At 42.4% G+C, this 16,173-nt stretch overlaps 1 protein-coding gene across 3 annotated transcripts in view; it reads right to left on the bottom strand.

The window, feature by feature from the left end:
- Positions 1–16,173, bottom strand: part of ATP13A3 (ATPase 13A3) — a 118,623-nt gene that overhangs the window by 81,709 nt on the left and 20,741 nt on the right. The window contains exon 1 of one of the 3 annotated variants that reach the window (XM_054039252.1): positions 5,520–5,543. The exons of the other annotated variants lie outside the window; for them this stretch is intronic. The gene's annotated coding sequence lies outside the window, so the exon portion shown is untranslated. Of the gene's footprint in view, positions 1–5,519; positions 5,544–16,173 lie in introns of those variants that run through there. 3 annotated transcript variants of the gene reach the window in all.

The following is a 16,173-nucleotide window of genomic DNA, read 5'->3' on the forward strand; positions in this document are numbered from 1 at the left end:
TTAGATAGTTCCCAAACACTTAGACAAATATAGAGGTAATATTTATTACTTGACCAACTTCTGCTTGACAAAAACTCTCTCTCACCAACTGAAGTTGGTCTGATAAAGGTATTCCCTCACCCATCTTGTGTCTCTAATATCCTGGGACCGACACAGCATAGACATATGTAGTCCTTTCTATTCCTCTCTTCCCTATTAAATGCATTATTCTCTGCCATCAGATGTGAAGTGTGGAAGAGTAAATGTCATGGGATCAAACGTTAACCTCTGGAATTAAAGTGTGATTTCTTAACTATGCAGTAAAGGCAGTTTTTCCTTAAACTTTCCTGAGGCTGTTTAAAACCAACCACACACAGACGCACACGCACACATAAAAAAATCCTCCTCCTCCCCATTTTTTTAATCTATGGAGCCATGAGCACTGCTTGCTTTGCCACTGCAGCTTATAAAAGTTTCTTGAATCACAACTGCACAGTTAAACATGTTAATGTTAACCAGCAGAGGGATGTCAAGTTTTATCCTCTCCATGTGAACTTGCCAACTTCGTATGTTCACAGGTTAAAAACAACAGAATTTACCAATCTGATTTGTTTTAATGTTATAATTTTTACAAAACAAACCAAGTATTAAATTTGTAGCTTCAGCTTTATGAGTTATCCAACTTCAACATTACTGAAAGGCAATAAGAGAATATATTAAGAAATTTTAGCAATGGTATAGGCCCATTACTAAATGGAGACTGTAAAATTGTTGTTAATGCAGGGAGGGAAAGGCAGAAGTGTTCAATAAATATTTGTTCTGTATTTAGAAAGAAGCGGAATGATGAAGTATTTTCCAGTCCATTAGTAACCGAGGAAGTTAGACTATATCTACTAGGGATAACGATTTTTAAATTAGCAGCCCCGGATAACCTGCATCCATGAATCCTAAAGGAGCTGGCACAGGAGATGTCTGGATCACTTATGAACATTTTAAATAAATCTTGGAATATCAGCGAAATTCTAGAAGACTGGAAGGGGCTAATGTTGTCACAATATTCTAAAAGGGCAAACAGGATGACCCAGGAACTACAGGCCAGTTAGCATGACATCAAGCCAAGGTAAATTATAAAAGATTGTATGGGATTCAATTAATAAAGAATTAAAGAATAGGAATATAATTAATGCCAGTCAACATGGTTTTATGGAAAACAGGTCATGTCAAGCCAACCTGAAAAACCTTGAAGGGGGGGTCATAGTGAAAAACAGAACCTGGGCTCCCAGTACGAGGTGGCAAAACAAGGCTAGTGTGATCGTTGGATGTATAAACAGGGGAGTAGTAAGCAGGAATAGGGAGATGATTTCGCCTGTATATGCATTGGTGAGACCGATACTAGAATGCTGTGTACGGTTCTAGTGTCCACATTTTAAAGACAGAGTGCTAAAAAATTAGAGAGGGAGATAAGAAGAGCGACAAAAATGATGCAAGGGCTGGAGAAAATGTTTTACAGTGAGAGACTTAAAGAACTCAATCTGAATAGTTTATCAAAAAGAAGACAAAGAGGTGGCTTGATTTACAGTGTCTAAGTACCTTCATGGGGAGAAAATACTAGGTACTGAAGAGTTCTTTAATCTAGCAGACAAAGGCATAACAAAAAGCAATGGCTGGAAACCGAAGCCAGACAAATTCAAACCAGAAATAAGGCATAAGAGGTTTTTAACTGCAAGGTTGATTAGCTACTGAGTGGTAGATTCTCCATCTCTGCCTTTCCGGAAGATCTGAATTAGCCAAACACAAGCTACTGGGCTCAATACAGGGGTAACTGGTTGAAATGTAATGGCCTGTGATATACAGGGAGTCCTCGGACTTACGACACCTGACTTATGTCGGATGCAACTTACGACGCTTTTGAACTGACTGCCCATTTCGCCCCCATAACACTGGTTTCGCCCTTACAACGCTTGATTTGCATAAAGTACGCGTGAAATCACCTCCTGGTTGCGTTATACTGGTATGGAGCGGGAAGGGGTTGCTTCTGATTGGCTTTGAAGCAGCAGGGTAGCTTGTTGCCGGGTAGGTTTGCCGCTTGTTTTTGATTGGCTGAGCTCAGGGCTGGGAGCCAATCAGGATGCTTGAACAGTGATTGGCTGAGGCTCAACATGTGTGCAGTTCTCCCTGGCTTTCTGAGCTTGTGTTGCCGGCATTCTGAGCAGCATGTGTGAGTTTATATGTTTATTTGAATGCTGCTTACAAAATACAGTGTACAGTAAAAACACTGATGTTGCAACATTCGTCATCTAGAATTCACTGAATACAAAAATCTGGGTTCTTGTGGTGAAAATAGTGCATCAAGCACTATTGGTTCAGGAACCAATCCCCCCTTCATACCATTAATTCCTATGGGAAAAGTGGTTTCGACTTGCAACGTTTCAACTTACAACACAATTCTGAGGAATGAATTGTGTTGCAAGTCCGAGGAACATGATTAAATGATCTTCTAGCCCTAAACTCTAAGAATTTTTGAACCTATGAGATACTGAGAAGTTCTCATGCCCATTCATCTCAGAGTCAATAACATACCATATGTGACAGTGATGCTTTTAATTTTTGTATAAAATAATTTACTAGGAAATGAATTGCAGATGAGGAGTTAATTTCTGCTTGCCACGGACCTAGTCTGGATTCACACCAATGATCTAGTGATGAAAAGCCTCCTTCCTAGATGTCAAAACAAGCTCAAAGTACCAGTTGAACATCAGCCTACGCTTTAATTCCCTATAGCCATACCACCTCATTTGCGAGTCAAGCTAAACTACCTAGTATTTTAGCAAGACAAGGTGGGTGAGGTAATATCTTTTATTGGATTATGGTCTGTTGGTGAGACAAGCTTTCGAGCTACACAGAGCTCTTCCTCAGGTCCAGGAAAGTTACGGAGATTGTCACAGCTATATACAAGATGGAACAGACAACTTAGCATAAGTAGTTAGCACGTATTCTAAGGGACCATTCAAGGTAACAGTATTTTAGCACCTATTTGTATCTACATGCTTCCATTGGAATGTATACATAAGCTCACGTTAAAAGCTATTTCTCTTATTTAAATATTGGTGCTCTTATGTGCAAGACATCAATTAGACAAGGTGAGTGAGGCAATATATTTTATTGGACCAACTTCTGTTGGTGAGAGACAAGCTTTGGAGTTCACACAGTTCTTCAGGCCAGAGGAGCTTTGTGTAAGCTCAAAAGCTAGTCTCTCTCACCAAGTTAGTCCAATAAAAGATATTCCCTCAGCCACCTTGTCTCTAATATTCTGGGACCAACTTGGTTACAACAACACTGCATACAAGAGAGCAACTTGAAAGAGGGCTTCCCAATATTTAGAAAGGCTGTTAATTTTCTAGCTTTAACATTGTTAAAGTTACCCTATAAAAAAGGAAAATTGAAGATAACCTTCTGTAAAAGGATTTTAAAGAAAACCTCACTATTCATAGATTCTAGGACTGGAAGGGACCTCGAGAGGTCATCGAGTCTAGTCCCCTGCCTCATGGCAGGACCAAATACTGTCTAGACCATCCCTGATAGACATTTATTTAACCTACTCTTAAATATCTCCAGAGATGGAGATTCCACAACCTCCCTAGACAATTTATTTCAGTGTTTAACCACCCTGACAGTTAGGAACTTTTTCCTAATGTCCAACCTAAACCTCCCTTGCTGCAGTTTAAGCCCATTGCTTCTTGTTCTATCCTTAGAGGCAAAGGTGAACAAATCTTCTCCCTCCTCATGACACCCTTTTAGATACCTGAAAACTGCTATCATGCCCCCTCTCAGTCTTCTCTTTTCCAAACTAAACAAACCCAATTCTTTCAGCCTTCCTTCATAGGTCATGTTCTCAAGACCTTTAATCATTCTTGTTGCTCTTCTCTGGACCATCTCCAATTTCTCCACATCTTTCTTGAAATGCAGTGCCCAGAACTGGACACAATACTCCAGTTGAGGCCTAACCAGCGCAGAGTAGAGCGGAAAATGACTTCTTGTGTCTTGCTCACAACACACCTGTTAATACATCCCAGAATCATGTTTGCTTTTTTTGCAACAGCATCACACTGTTAACTCATATTTAGCTTGTGGTCCACTATAACCCCTAGAACCCTTTCTGCCGTATTCCTTCCTAGACAGTCTCTTCCCATTCTGTATGTGTGAAACTGATTTTTCCTTCCCAAGTGGAGCAGTTTGCATTTGTCTTTGTTAAACTTCATCCTGTTTACCTCAGACCATTTCTCCAATTTGTCCAGATCATTTTGAATTATGACCCTGTCCTCCAAAGCAGTTGCAATCCCTCCCAGTTTGGTATCATCTGCAAACTTAATAAGCGTACTTTCTATGCCAAAGCTAAGTCGTTAATGAAGATATTGAACAGAGCCAGTCCCAAAACAGACCCATGCGGAACCCCATTCATTATGCCTTTCCAGCAGGATTGGGAACCATTAATAACAACTCTCTGAGTATGGTTATCCAGCCAATTATGCACCCACCTTATAGTAGCCCCATCTAAATTGTATTTGCCTAGTTTATCGATAAGAATATCATGCGAGACCATATCAAATGCCTTACTAAAGTCTAGATATACCACATCCACAGCTTCTCCCTTATCCACAAGGCTCGTTATCCTATCAAAGAAATAATATATTAAGTGTTGTACTTTCAAGGGAATGTTTCATTTAAAATTATCTTGATAAAACAAATTTTGGACCAACTAGCTGCAGATCAACAATAGTGTCACAGCCACACGAGGGCATTATTAAAAATAATCTAAAAGGAACTCCTAGTTTCCAGAGAGACAGGACTACTACAAAATCACACACACATCCCCTACCCTTATAACTTTCCATAGGCTAGGTCAAGTGACATTTCCAAAGTAAATGCCAAGTAAACAAACACTGTTATATGGTCTATGTCATCAATATTAAGAATGTGAAGATTTACATCCCTCTTAATATCAACCAGGAGAGTCTTTCCAGAAAAAATGAAAAGTTGACTGTCCTTACCTCTTTTTCTGAAACAAAGACAAATATTTATTTACAAAACACATTCTGAAAATGCCAACAGTTATGCTATGAGACAAGGACTACTTGTAATGAATGTCACCAATTGCCTTGAATAAGTTGTGCTCACAACTGTATCCACTGTTGAGGCAACAAGAAGTTTAAGATGATATCCCTTCAGGGAGATTTTTATCTCTACATGTACTACTGACTCTCAGTATATTATTATTTGGTAATCTATGCACAGAGTAATCACAAGGTCTGACTCAAGTCTTTATGAGCCAATCTTACAAATCATTTCGAAGAATGTACACGTTTTTTGTTTTTAGGAAGTGAAGAGAACGAAAGCCACCTATGCCCTCTAGTGGGCACCCACACTATACACTGAAAATATCCCAGGTGGCAGCTAGTTACTGTAATATCAAATACTAAGAAAGCAATCACATAAGAACATTGGGTCACTGGCAGTTTAATCATTAGAATACAAACACCTACCAGTGATCTCTTAATCTGTACTATGGAACCAATCTTGTTTGTTGTGATGAACAGGCGAACAACCTTAGGGTACATCTATACCGGAATAAAAGACTCATGGCCGAGCTGGCTGGAGTCAGCTGACTCGGACTCACAGGGCTAAAAATTGCTGTGTAGACATTCGGGCTCCGACTGCAGCCTGAGCTCTGGATCCCCGTGAGGGGGGAGGGTCCGAGAGCCTGGGCTCCAGCACAAGCCCAAATGTCGACACAGCAATTTAACAGTCCCACAGCCTGAGCTGCGCAAGCCAGTCGGCTGACCCAGGACAGCCACGGGTGTTTAACTGCTGTACAGACATACCCTATAAGGTAAACCAAAGACACTGCTAAAAGCAAAACTGGTTTGTAAGTTTCTAAAGTACATTGGCACGGGTTACAAAAATTAATTAGTGTGGTATTTTAGACAAAATTAGCACCTCCATGAGATCTTGAGATAAGTGAGCCATAGACACCCTGATTTCTCTGCCAAAGTAAAGAACCATCACAAGTACCAAATGCAATGGTCTGAAAGAATTAGTCCATTGTAACCCCTATTTTATAAACTGACATGTATCAACAAATGTATTGTTTGGAATGCAGTTTTGTTTTTGTTATACAAATCCAACTACAATCTAAAAACAGTAGTGATGCTAAAATACTACATTTTTAGACCTACTCATCTGATTCCACAAGTGAACAAATAAACTAATAATTGTAGTCAGCTGGAACAGTATTGATAAAAATAAATTGAACTGACTTGTTAGACTTATACAAGGAGTGTATTCAAAGTCCGGGGCAATTTAGATAAGTAATAAATTAAGTAACACAATAATGATGAGTGGAGACTGTGTAAAAGATTTGGGTAACTGAAGGACCACAAATGATGGAATTAGATATTTGGGGACCATTTATTTTCGATCCTGAAAAGTAAACAAAATTATGGCAGTGATTCTTTCAGAGAGATATCTGTCTAGTTTGTCATTGTGTTTATAATAGCAAGTCACTCTCTGTGTACAAGCTGTTGTTCACCGTCTGTCATTTTGAGAACTTTGAGTTTTTCATTTGAACTTAAAGAACGTATTGGACAGATCCTAAGCTCAGTTACTTTGGTATAAATCTGAAGGAATTCCAGTGAAGCCAATGGGTTCACATTACTTTCAACAAAATAAAATCCAACAAAAGGACTCAAAAATTAAAGAAAAAAGTTAATGTAGAGGGTGCAGCAATCCCAAACATTCCTTAGCCATCTATAAACTTAAGGTAGGAAAAGATGACCTCTCAAAGGATTATGCACCTGGGAACTGTCAGATGTTTTAAATAGTTTGTATACATTTATGGTACCAGGTGAGATTTTAATCCTCCCTCACACATTTGCGTTCTCTTTTCTATGGTACTTGTGATATCACTAACTCTTAGAAACAAAGATATCCACAGCTCAGATTTCTTGGGGAGGTGCACTAGTTTTGTTAAAATACAGTAAAGTCTCACTAATTTGCATCAATCAGAGGCTCCATCATGAATCACAAAATTTTTAAATTGGCAAATAAATTGAAGAGTACAATATAAACAACCAGGGACAATAACTGATAACTGTAGTTTTACTGGTGACATTTAGATCATAAACTCCAAGGGGAAGAAAGAACATGGCTTTCTATATGTTCTGTAGAATGTTATTTCAGTACTAGTAAATGTAATGTATATTTTCTAAATGATGAAGTCATGGTACTATAATACACACACAGCCACACCACAGCATTCAAATCTGAAAGATGAGTAAAAGACCATTTTTTGCACAGATTACAGTATGTGTAATATGTTTTACTATATGGCAGGGGTGGCCAACCTCTGGCTCTAGAGCCACGTTCGGCTCTTCAGAAGTTAATATGCGGCTCCGGGGCTGGAGCTACAGGCGCCAACTTTCCAATGTGCCAGGGGTGCTCACTGCTCAACCCCTGGCTCTGCCACAGGCCCCGCACCTTCCCCTCAGCCTGCCGTGCCCTTGCTCCTCCCCCCCAGAGCCTCCTGCATGCCGAGGAACAGCTGATCGGGAGGCACTGATCGGTGGGCAGGAGGCGCTGGGAGGGAGCTGATGGAGGGTTGCTGACGTATTACTGTGGCTCTTTGGCAATGTACATTGGTAAATTCTGGCTCCTTCTCAGGCTCAGGTTGGCCACCACTGCTATATGGTGTTAGTTGATTTTAAACATGCACTATTTTTCTGATCTAGAATCCTGAAAACAAGTTTTTAACTTTAGTAAAACCTCTTACATTTACCATTAAGAGAATGCTTTCCCCCACTCAAACCAAGGTAATGTAAATTTAAGTATATGACAGATATCTCAATACCCTGAACTGTGGGTCATGTTCATCTTAATTAGACTATAAACTCTTTGAAGAAGGGTAGGGGCTGTATTTTCAATATCTGCCTAGCAACTCGGCCCTCAATACAAATAACATGCATTAAGGGAATTAGTGACGATAGCTCATTTTTAACATATGTAAACAGTCATTTTATTGAATAATGTTATCAATTTCAAAACTAGGAGGTTTGTATAGTTGAAGTTATACACAATTTATGTGCTTGTTAGCTGAAGGGCAGCAGCAGAGACCCCCCCCCTCAAAAAAAAAAAAAAAAAAAGAACAGAAAATACAATACTATGTTAACCGTAAACTACTGAAAAAATAAAGGGAAAGGTTAAAAAAAATTTGACAAGGTAAGGAAATTGTTTCTGTGCTTGTTTCATTTAAATTACGATGGTTAAAAGCAGCATATTTTTCTGCATAGTAAAGTTTCAAAGCTGTATTAAGCCAATGTTCATAATGTTTCGTTCAGCGTCACAAACATTTCAGAGTTATGAACAACCTCCATTCCCGAGGTGTTCATAACTCTGAGGTTCTATTGTATATAAAAAGCCACTGAAACACCAGTCCATAAATCAGTTGAGAGATTGCTGCTGATGACAATTTACTTATTTACAGAAACGTATATGGCTATGACCATATAATTTAGCCTCACAACAGCCACATGAGGTGGGAAAATAGTCTCATTTTGCAGATGGGGAAACTGAGGAAAAGGTCACTTATACAGCAGACAGCAAGTTTCTGACAGACAGGAAGAGAACACAAATCTGACTCACTGTCCTGAAATTTACCGTCAATGCCATCACATTCCTGCCAAGGTTCAAGCCATGGTCAATCTAGCTGCTTCTGAGTCATTCAGAGTAGTCATACAAATCTGGATTTCCTTCAGAAGTTAACTAACATTACCCCCTTTTCACCCAACCAGCTAGTCAAAGTCCGAGGCCCTGGAATGTTACAGTTGGCAGTAGAAATTGATGGAGTCTGGTATTTTCTTTTATGCAATCTTGTTTATTTGCAAGGAATGTACAGAGCACTGTTTCTCCAAACACAAGAGGAAACAAGAACAGAAGGGGCAGTTTCTTAGTTTACAGCCCCAAGGTTTACTCTCTAGCTTTTTCCAGGATCACATGTGCTCACAGGCTGCTGCTTGGCTGGCACATGCTCGCTCTCTCTCTCTCACACACACACACACACACACACACCAGCAGCACAGCTCTGCCATTGTAGCACTTCAATGCAGACACTACTGATGTGGACAACAGGGCTTCTCCCATCAGCATAAGTAATCCGTCTCCTCGAGGGACGGGGCAGTAGCTAGGTCAACAGAAGAATTCTTCCATGGACCTAGCACTGTCAACGCAGGGACTTATGTCGGCTTAACTACGCTGCTCAGGGGTGTGGATTTTTAACTACCTTGGTCAGGGATGTGAAACTGACCTAATTTTCTCGTGCAGACCAGGCCTTAGATTTTACAGCCAGCTGGAATTAAATCCTGACAGAAACCTGCTGAAATACTCACATTTCATCCCCTCCCCCCCACCCAAACTGTTATTTCTAAATCTGACTTCCGTCATTGTTTATGTAAGTGAATATATCTGTGGAATACCTCATGCTGTTGATGCTATGCAAATTATCACCTTTTGTAACACTGAAATATTAAAACTTCAGATCTTGTATTATTAACAGTCTGAGTTTGTTGCAGGTTCTATCACCAAACTAGTGAATTCTGACAGTTGGTAAAGGGGCCTTCAGTTTCAGCTCTGGAATACTTATTTCTTTCAGAACGAGAGCTATTAATCACAACTCCGCTTATTTTTAAATTCTTCCTCATACTCAACTGTGTATGTAGTGAAACTGACCTTACAAATATTAACTGCTCTAATAAAAGGATTTTGTAGTTCTAAGGCTAACTAACTTTAGAAAACTTGTGTGCAGGAGGAAAGACATTCTTCACATGAGCTCTGTTAAAGATGGAATGTGATCGTTCCCCTCTATTCGACATTGGTGAGGCCTCATCTGGAATACTGTGACCAGTTTTGGGCCCCACACTACAAGAAGGATGTGGAAAATTGGAAAGACTCCAACGGAGGGCAACAAAAATGATTAGGGGTCTGGAGCACATGACTTATGAGGAGAGGCTGAGGGAACTGGGATTGTTTAGTCTCCAGAAGAGAAGAATGAGGGGGGATTTGATAGCAGCCTTCAACTACCTGAAGGGGGGTTCCAAAGAGGATGGAGCTCGGCTGTTCTCAGTGGTGGCAGATGACAGAACAAGGAGCAATGGTCTCAAGTTGCAGTGGGGGAGGTCCAGGTTGGATATCAGGAAAAACTATTTCACTAGGAGGGTGGTGAAACACTGGAATGCGTTACCTAGGGAGGTGGTGGAGTCTCCTTCCTTGGAGGTTTTTAAGGCCCGGCGTGACAAAGCCCTGGCTGGGATGATTTAGCTGGGAATTGGTCCTGCTTTGAGCAGGGGGTTGGACTAGATGACCTCTTGAGGTCCCTTCCAACCCTGATATTCTATGATTCTATGGAATTTTATTCCTTTTCTGCTGCTAAAACAAAAAAATGTCTTCTTGGAAACAGAGACTGAAACACAGAGGACAGTACAGTTCTTTCTCTGCTGTCCAAATTAATAACTTATTCACCCAGGGATACCAATCCATAGTTAAATTTTCAAATGCAACCTCTGTACCCGGACACCTCTATTTGTGATTCTCAACTTGAGTTATCTGGGGTCTGATTTTCAGACCACTTGAAAACCTGAGCAAAGTCAAGTTGGAGGCTATTTTTAAAAATAAGATGCACACTGACCTACACCATCCTTCACATGACAGAAATACACAAATAGCTTCTACACTCCCTTCATCAAGACCATTGGACGATCTAAATAAAGGATAAAAATATGTGCCCCATGAAGGAGAATCCTAGTTGGGGACTTCAGATGCTATTAGAATACAAATAAATGATGAATTATCCCTTTGGGAGCTAGGTTGGATGACATAATTGGTCTTTTCCATCACTTGCATCTATGGTTCTTTGGGAAAAGAATACAATATTCTATATAGAACAGAATTGTAAGTGCTACAGTGACTGCACTATAACAGCTTCTGACAATGCTTTGTAATAAACTCAGATTACAGGACAGGAATTTCTGATATCTTCCTGATAACACTTGGTCCTTGCAAGTCAACATAAGAAAAGCTGCATGTATTTTCTGAAACTTTCTAGTTATTGTACTATATATTTTGATGAAAGGAAGTAAACATGTCTATGGTAAAAAAACCAACAACCTGTTAAATACTACCAACTACATCATGGAAACTGAAATATTCCATTAAAAAAAAACAACACACACACAGGCAGACGTCCTTAACAAAGAATAAAGGAAAAGAAAAACTATGAGACTTGAAAGGCAAATTGTTCTAAAATCGGGTATTTTTCCTAGTTTTTGATGAGACACTAGGAACTGACCATCCCTTCAGTTGCAAATCCACAGGTCCCAGATCTTTAAGGGACACTAAACCACTATGGCATGAGCGCTACAGATTTACTATTAATACCAAACCTAAGTTACTTACCCTGCAGTATCTGGTTCTTTGAGATCATGTTGTCCACCCTCTGTGCATATGTACACCAAATCAAATTATTTTGGCCAGCAGTCTCTACTGGGGTCATGCCTGCAGCTTGGATCACCTCGTGCACCATCACACAAGGGCATAATGAGCCCAACTGTCCCTCAGTTCCTTTGCCAATACAGAATCCAGGTGTTACTGGACTGCCGTAGTGGGGAAGAGTGGCGGGTTTCGGAATACATGCAAGCAACACGTTTCAAACTAGTTATACTGTAGGGTAAGTAACAGTTTTCTTCTCTGAGTGACTGGCCACACATACTCCACTTCTGATGACTTACAAACAGCAACCTCATGGACAGCAGGTGAGTACCTGGAATGTATTTACATATTGATTACAGGACAGTTCTGCCAAAGTAGGCATCAGATCTTGAGGAGGAAATAATGCCTTGTGAAACAGTGGGCTAACCCTCATGTAGCTGCCTTGCAAATTTCTGAAACTGGTATGTTTCTTAGGGGAGCCGCAGAAGCTGCCTGAGCCATGGTGGAGGTGGCTTTAACCTGTCTGATGGATCCAGTCTAGCTAACTCATAGCATGATTTAAGGCAACTAAGAACCCATTTAGTCAGTCTTTCCCTCTGCCTGCAAATGCTACAGACTGGGGAAACTCCTGAATGGCTTTGTTCTGTCAAGAGTCCTAACTACATCAAAGATGTGTAGTTTAGTTTTCCCTTAAATTGCAGGGGGGCTTGGCAAAAAAAACAAGCAGGTGAATCATCTGATTCAAATGAAAGTGAAAAACAATCTTAAGTAAAAACCTAGGATGAGGCCTAAGGGTTACCTTATCCTTAACAAACATGTAAGGTGGACCAGCCCTAAATGCCTGTATTTCTCCTACACTTTGAGTTGGTTGATATAGATTAAAAAAAAAAAAAAAGAAAAGGCCATATTAATAGCTAGATGTAGTAGTGACAATGTTGCTACGGGCTCAAGAGGAGAACCCATTAACCCAGATAAAAATACATTAAAATTTCAGGAAGGGCGGGCTCTCAGAATGGGGAAAACTCATGAAGGATTCCCTTATGGAATCTAGCAACAGTAGGATAGGAAATATGTTGTAATCCTGAGCAGTGGAATGATGTGCTGATGCTACTAAGGCTAGGTCTATACTACCCGCCTGAATCGGCGGGTAGAAATCGACCTCTCGGGGATCGATTTATCGCGTCCCATCGGGACGCAACAATTGATCCCCGAATCGGCACTCTTACTCCACCAGCGGAGGTGGTAGTAAGCGCCACCGACAGAAAGCCGCAGAAGTCGATTTTGCGTCTGTCCTCACAACGGGGTAAGTCGGCTGCGATACGTCGAATTCAGCTACGCTATTCACGTAGCTGAATTTGCGTATCTTAAATCGACTCCCCCCTGTAGTGTAGATGTACCCTAAGTGTACCCACATGGAGTCGATGGATAACCCTGCATTCTGTAGGGATAGAAGAAAGTCCAGAATACCAGGAATCAGGTTCTCTAGGGGTACGTCTACTCTGCAATGTAAGCCAGGGTTAGTAAATCTCAAACTAGCAAACCCACAGTTTGTTAATTTAGGGCTTGAGAAGTCTACTCTCATTTGTAACCCGAGGTTAAGAATTGTTGAAGCCTGGGTCCCAAACTGGGACTCCAGCTTCTACACTGTATGATGAGAGCCCAAGTCCCACCACCCATATCCCAGACTTCCTAGCGCCTCCCAAAATGTGGCCATTCTAGCCCTTTGTTTGTGGTGCAGAGTGGGAAAACGTGACTGTCTGTCAAACTTGACTGTCCAAAAGACACAGAAAGTTGGTCCGTGGGATTGTGGGGTAGTTTTGGTGGACTCCCAGAGCATGAGTCCAGAGGGGCTGGGTCTACACTGCAGAGCAATAGGGCTTGAACCCTGGGTCACAGCTTGACTCGGGCTCAGACCCTCCACTTCTGTGGAGTTCTGGGACCCCAGATCTGAACCCTGGATTAGTGCCATTTGTGTGCAGATGGAAGGGAGGTCAAACTCTGGGCTTGTAATACAGTATAGACATACCCTATGAGAAATACATGGCACTGAGCTGTCTAAATAGAAAACCTCTTCCATTTGGCTGCATAGGTCAGCCTACTTGAGTCTTTCCAGTTCTGCAACAATAAATACTGGACCTCAGCAGAGCAGCTTCTTCACATTATAGTTAACCAGCCAGCATCCACTCTGTCAGACACAACAAAGCTGGGTCTGGATGTAGGCTCTAACCTTCATTTGAGAGCTCCCAGTGGGTGAGACAGGTAATGTCAGGGGCTGAGTTGACAGTTATATTAGGTCAGAATACGAGAATGATCTGGTTGCCAACAATTGGGAGGTGGGGAGGAAAAGAGAGAGAGAGAAGGTAAAGATTCTCCAGATTCTCTATACAGCTCTCAATGATGATATCAATTTTGCAGTAATGAGATGGGCAGCTGTATAGCTGCAGGCAAACAGTCAGAGGGCCTCCTTTGTTGAAACCTCTGTTTCTTCCTCGTGGTTCCAGGGATCTTTTTGGGTTGAAATAATAGGTAGATAGCAACTGTCTCAAGTAACTCTGTGACCCAGCCAGTTTTCTCCTAAGAGCTGGCATACAGACTCCCAAGGATCACCGAGTAGCCATCAAATCCTTCAGAGAGTACAGAGTTTCATCGTTTTTTGCATTGAACAGGTCACAACCTTCAAAAGAGAGATCCTCAATTGTTGTCTGGACCTCCTTCTGTATCTCTGAAGGCTGCAGATGTTACCATGGATCACGCTGCAGGGTCCAGCACATCTAATGCTGCCAGCAATGACGTACAGGCCACTAATTACCGGTCAGTTATAAGGAAGCCTAATGGGCACAACTAATCCAAATGTCTCAAATTAGTTGTGTGTGCTAGGCTGCAGCCAATAGTCCTACTGAAGTCCCACAAAAGGCTGTTCTAGACCATACTAAAGGTTCAATCTGCTATCCCAAACTATGTGCCAAAAGACGGTAGGGAATCTGTCAGCCCCAAAGGAACACTCTCAACTTAATTTACACCTGAGCTGGTACATATCAGACTTATCATCGTCCATTAATAACATGAATAATTATAGCCATTTATTGTGCAGTCTGTTTTATATCTGTGTATTGTGTTCCGGCCACATGCATCCCTGCAACTACATTAGTTCACACTAACTCAAAACACAACCATCTTAATACACTTTAAAGTGGATTACAGAACATGTATTAACTGGCCATTAATACGCTTTCAACTTCTGCATCTTATGGACACAGCTCAACTGAGTGTGCACTAACTAAAATGAATTAACAAGCAGCCTTGGCCAGAGGGAAGGGTGGAAGATATAGTCTCCTGATTCTAAAACCTGTGCAAGTGGTCCAACAGCAGAAGAAATACAAGCAGTCTAGTTCAACTGTCAGTGTGAGGTCTCATTTCTCTCATGTGATTGGTTTATGTTGTGGATGCAGAGGATTTTGGATACTGCACAATTCTCTCTACTCATCCCCAGACAAGGGCTAATATTAGTGCCCTCTTTTGCCCCTCTCATCTGCTACTGACACAAGTGATCGCATCTGTTGGTTCTGGAAGGGATTTTTTGGTCTCAGGTCTCACAAGAGTGGGGCAGTTAGAGGCGGGGGGTCCCAGGAGGGTGTGGTCAGGGGACGAGAACGAGAGGGCAGTTGGATAGGGGATGGGAGTCCCGGGAAAACTGTCAAGGGATGGGGGTGTGGATAGGGGTCGAGACAGTCAGGGGACAGGGAGCAGGGGAGCTGGATAGGGGGCGGGGGTCCCGGGAGTGGGCAGTCAGGGGACAAGGAGCGGGGGGAGTTGGATGGGTTGGGGGTTCTGAGAGGGGCAGGCAGTGGGAGGGGTTGGATATGGGGAGGGGACCAGGCTGTTTGGGGAGGCACAGCCTTCCCTACCCAGCCCTCCATACAGTTGCACAACCCCAATGTGGCCCTCAGGCCAAAAGGTTTGCCCACCCCTGCTGTAGGGGGCAAAGAGGCCGGTATTTGTGGTCTCATTTGTAGTTTTGATGAGTGGCAGCGCAATACGCGAGGGCCCAGAGGGGGTGAGGATGTCCACCATGGGATCAGCATCCTCTACCAGCCCCTTTGCCTGGATCCCCAGGTTCTGGGCCCCCCTGCGCACCAACTGTTGCAGGACCCTGCTGTCCTCCAAAGCCGGGGCCACTGAAGTGCCCGCAACAGCCTCATCTGGAGAGGACGAAGACGAGAGCTCCAGCACATGGCCTTGGTCACTGCCCTCGGCGACAAGAGGGTCATGCTGTTCATTGGGCTGCTGTATCGCCAGCACCAAGGTGGTTGCTGGCGCCGAGTACAGAGCAGCAGGCAGAGGTATTGGCGTTGTCTCCGGTGCCAGCTGCTGCAAGGGGGCGAAGGATGCCGACACGACCAACGCCGACCTGGATCTCAACGCCTGGCTCTGAACCTGGGCTAGATGCTAGGCCCAACAAGTCCAAAAGGGCCACTGAGCTGGTGGTTGCCAATGAGTTGGCCACGGCGCCAGAGGAGGCTAGCAGTGTCGCCGAGTCCTAGACCTCCTGCTGCTGGACCTATCTGAACAATAGGACTCCACCTCAGACTCCGAGGTCTCCGAAAAGGAAGACCATGGAGGAGCGGTACTGGGTGGTGCCGAGCCTCTGGGGATTGGTGCGGT

The sequence above is a fragment of the Malaclemys terrapin genome, chromosome 9 (assembly GCF_027887155.1).
Source record: "Malaclemys terrapin pileata isolate rMalTer1 chromosome 9, rMalTer1.hap1, whole genome shotgun sequence".
Taxonomy (NCBI): Eukaryota; Metazoa; Chordata; order Testudines; family Emydidae; genus Malaclemys; species Malaclemys terrapin.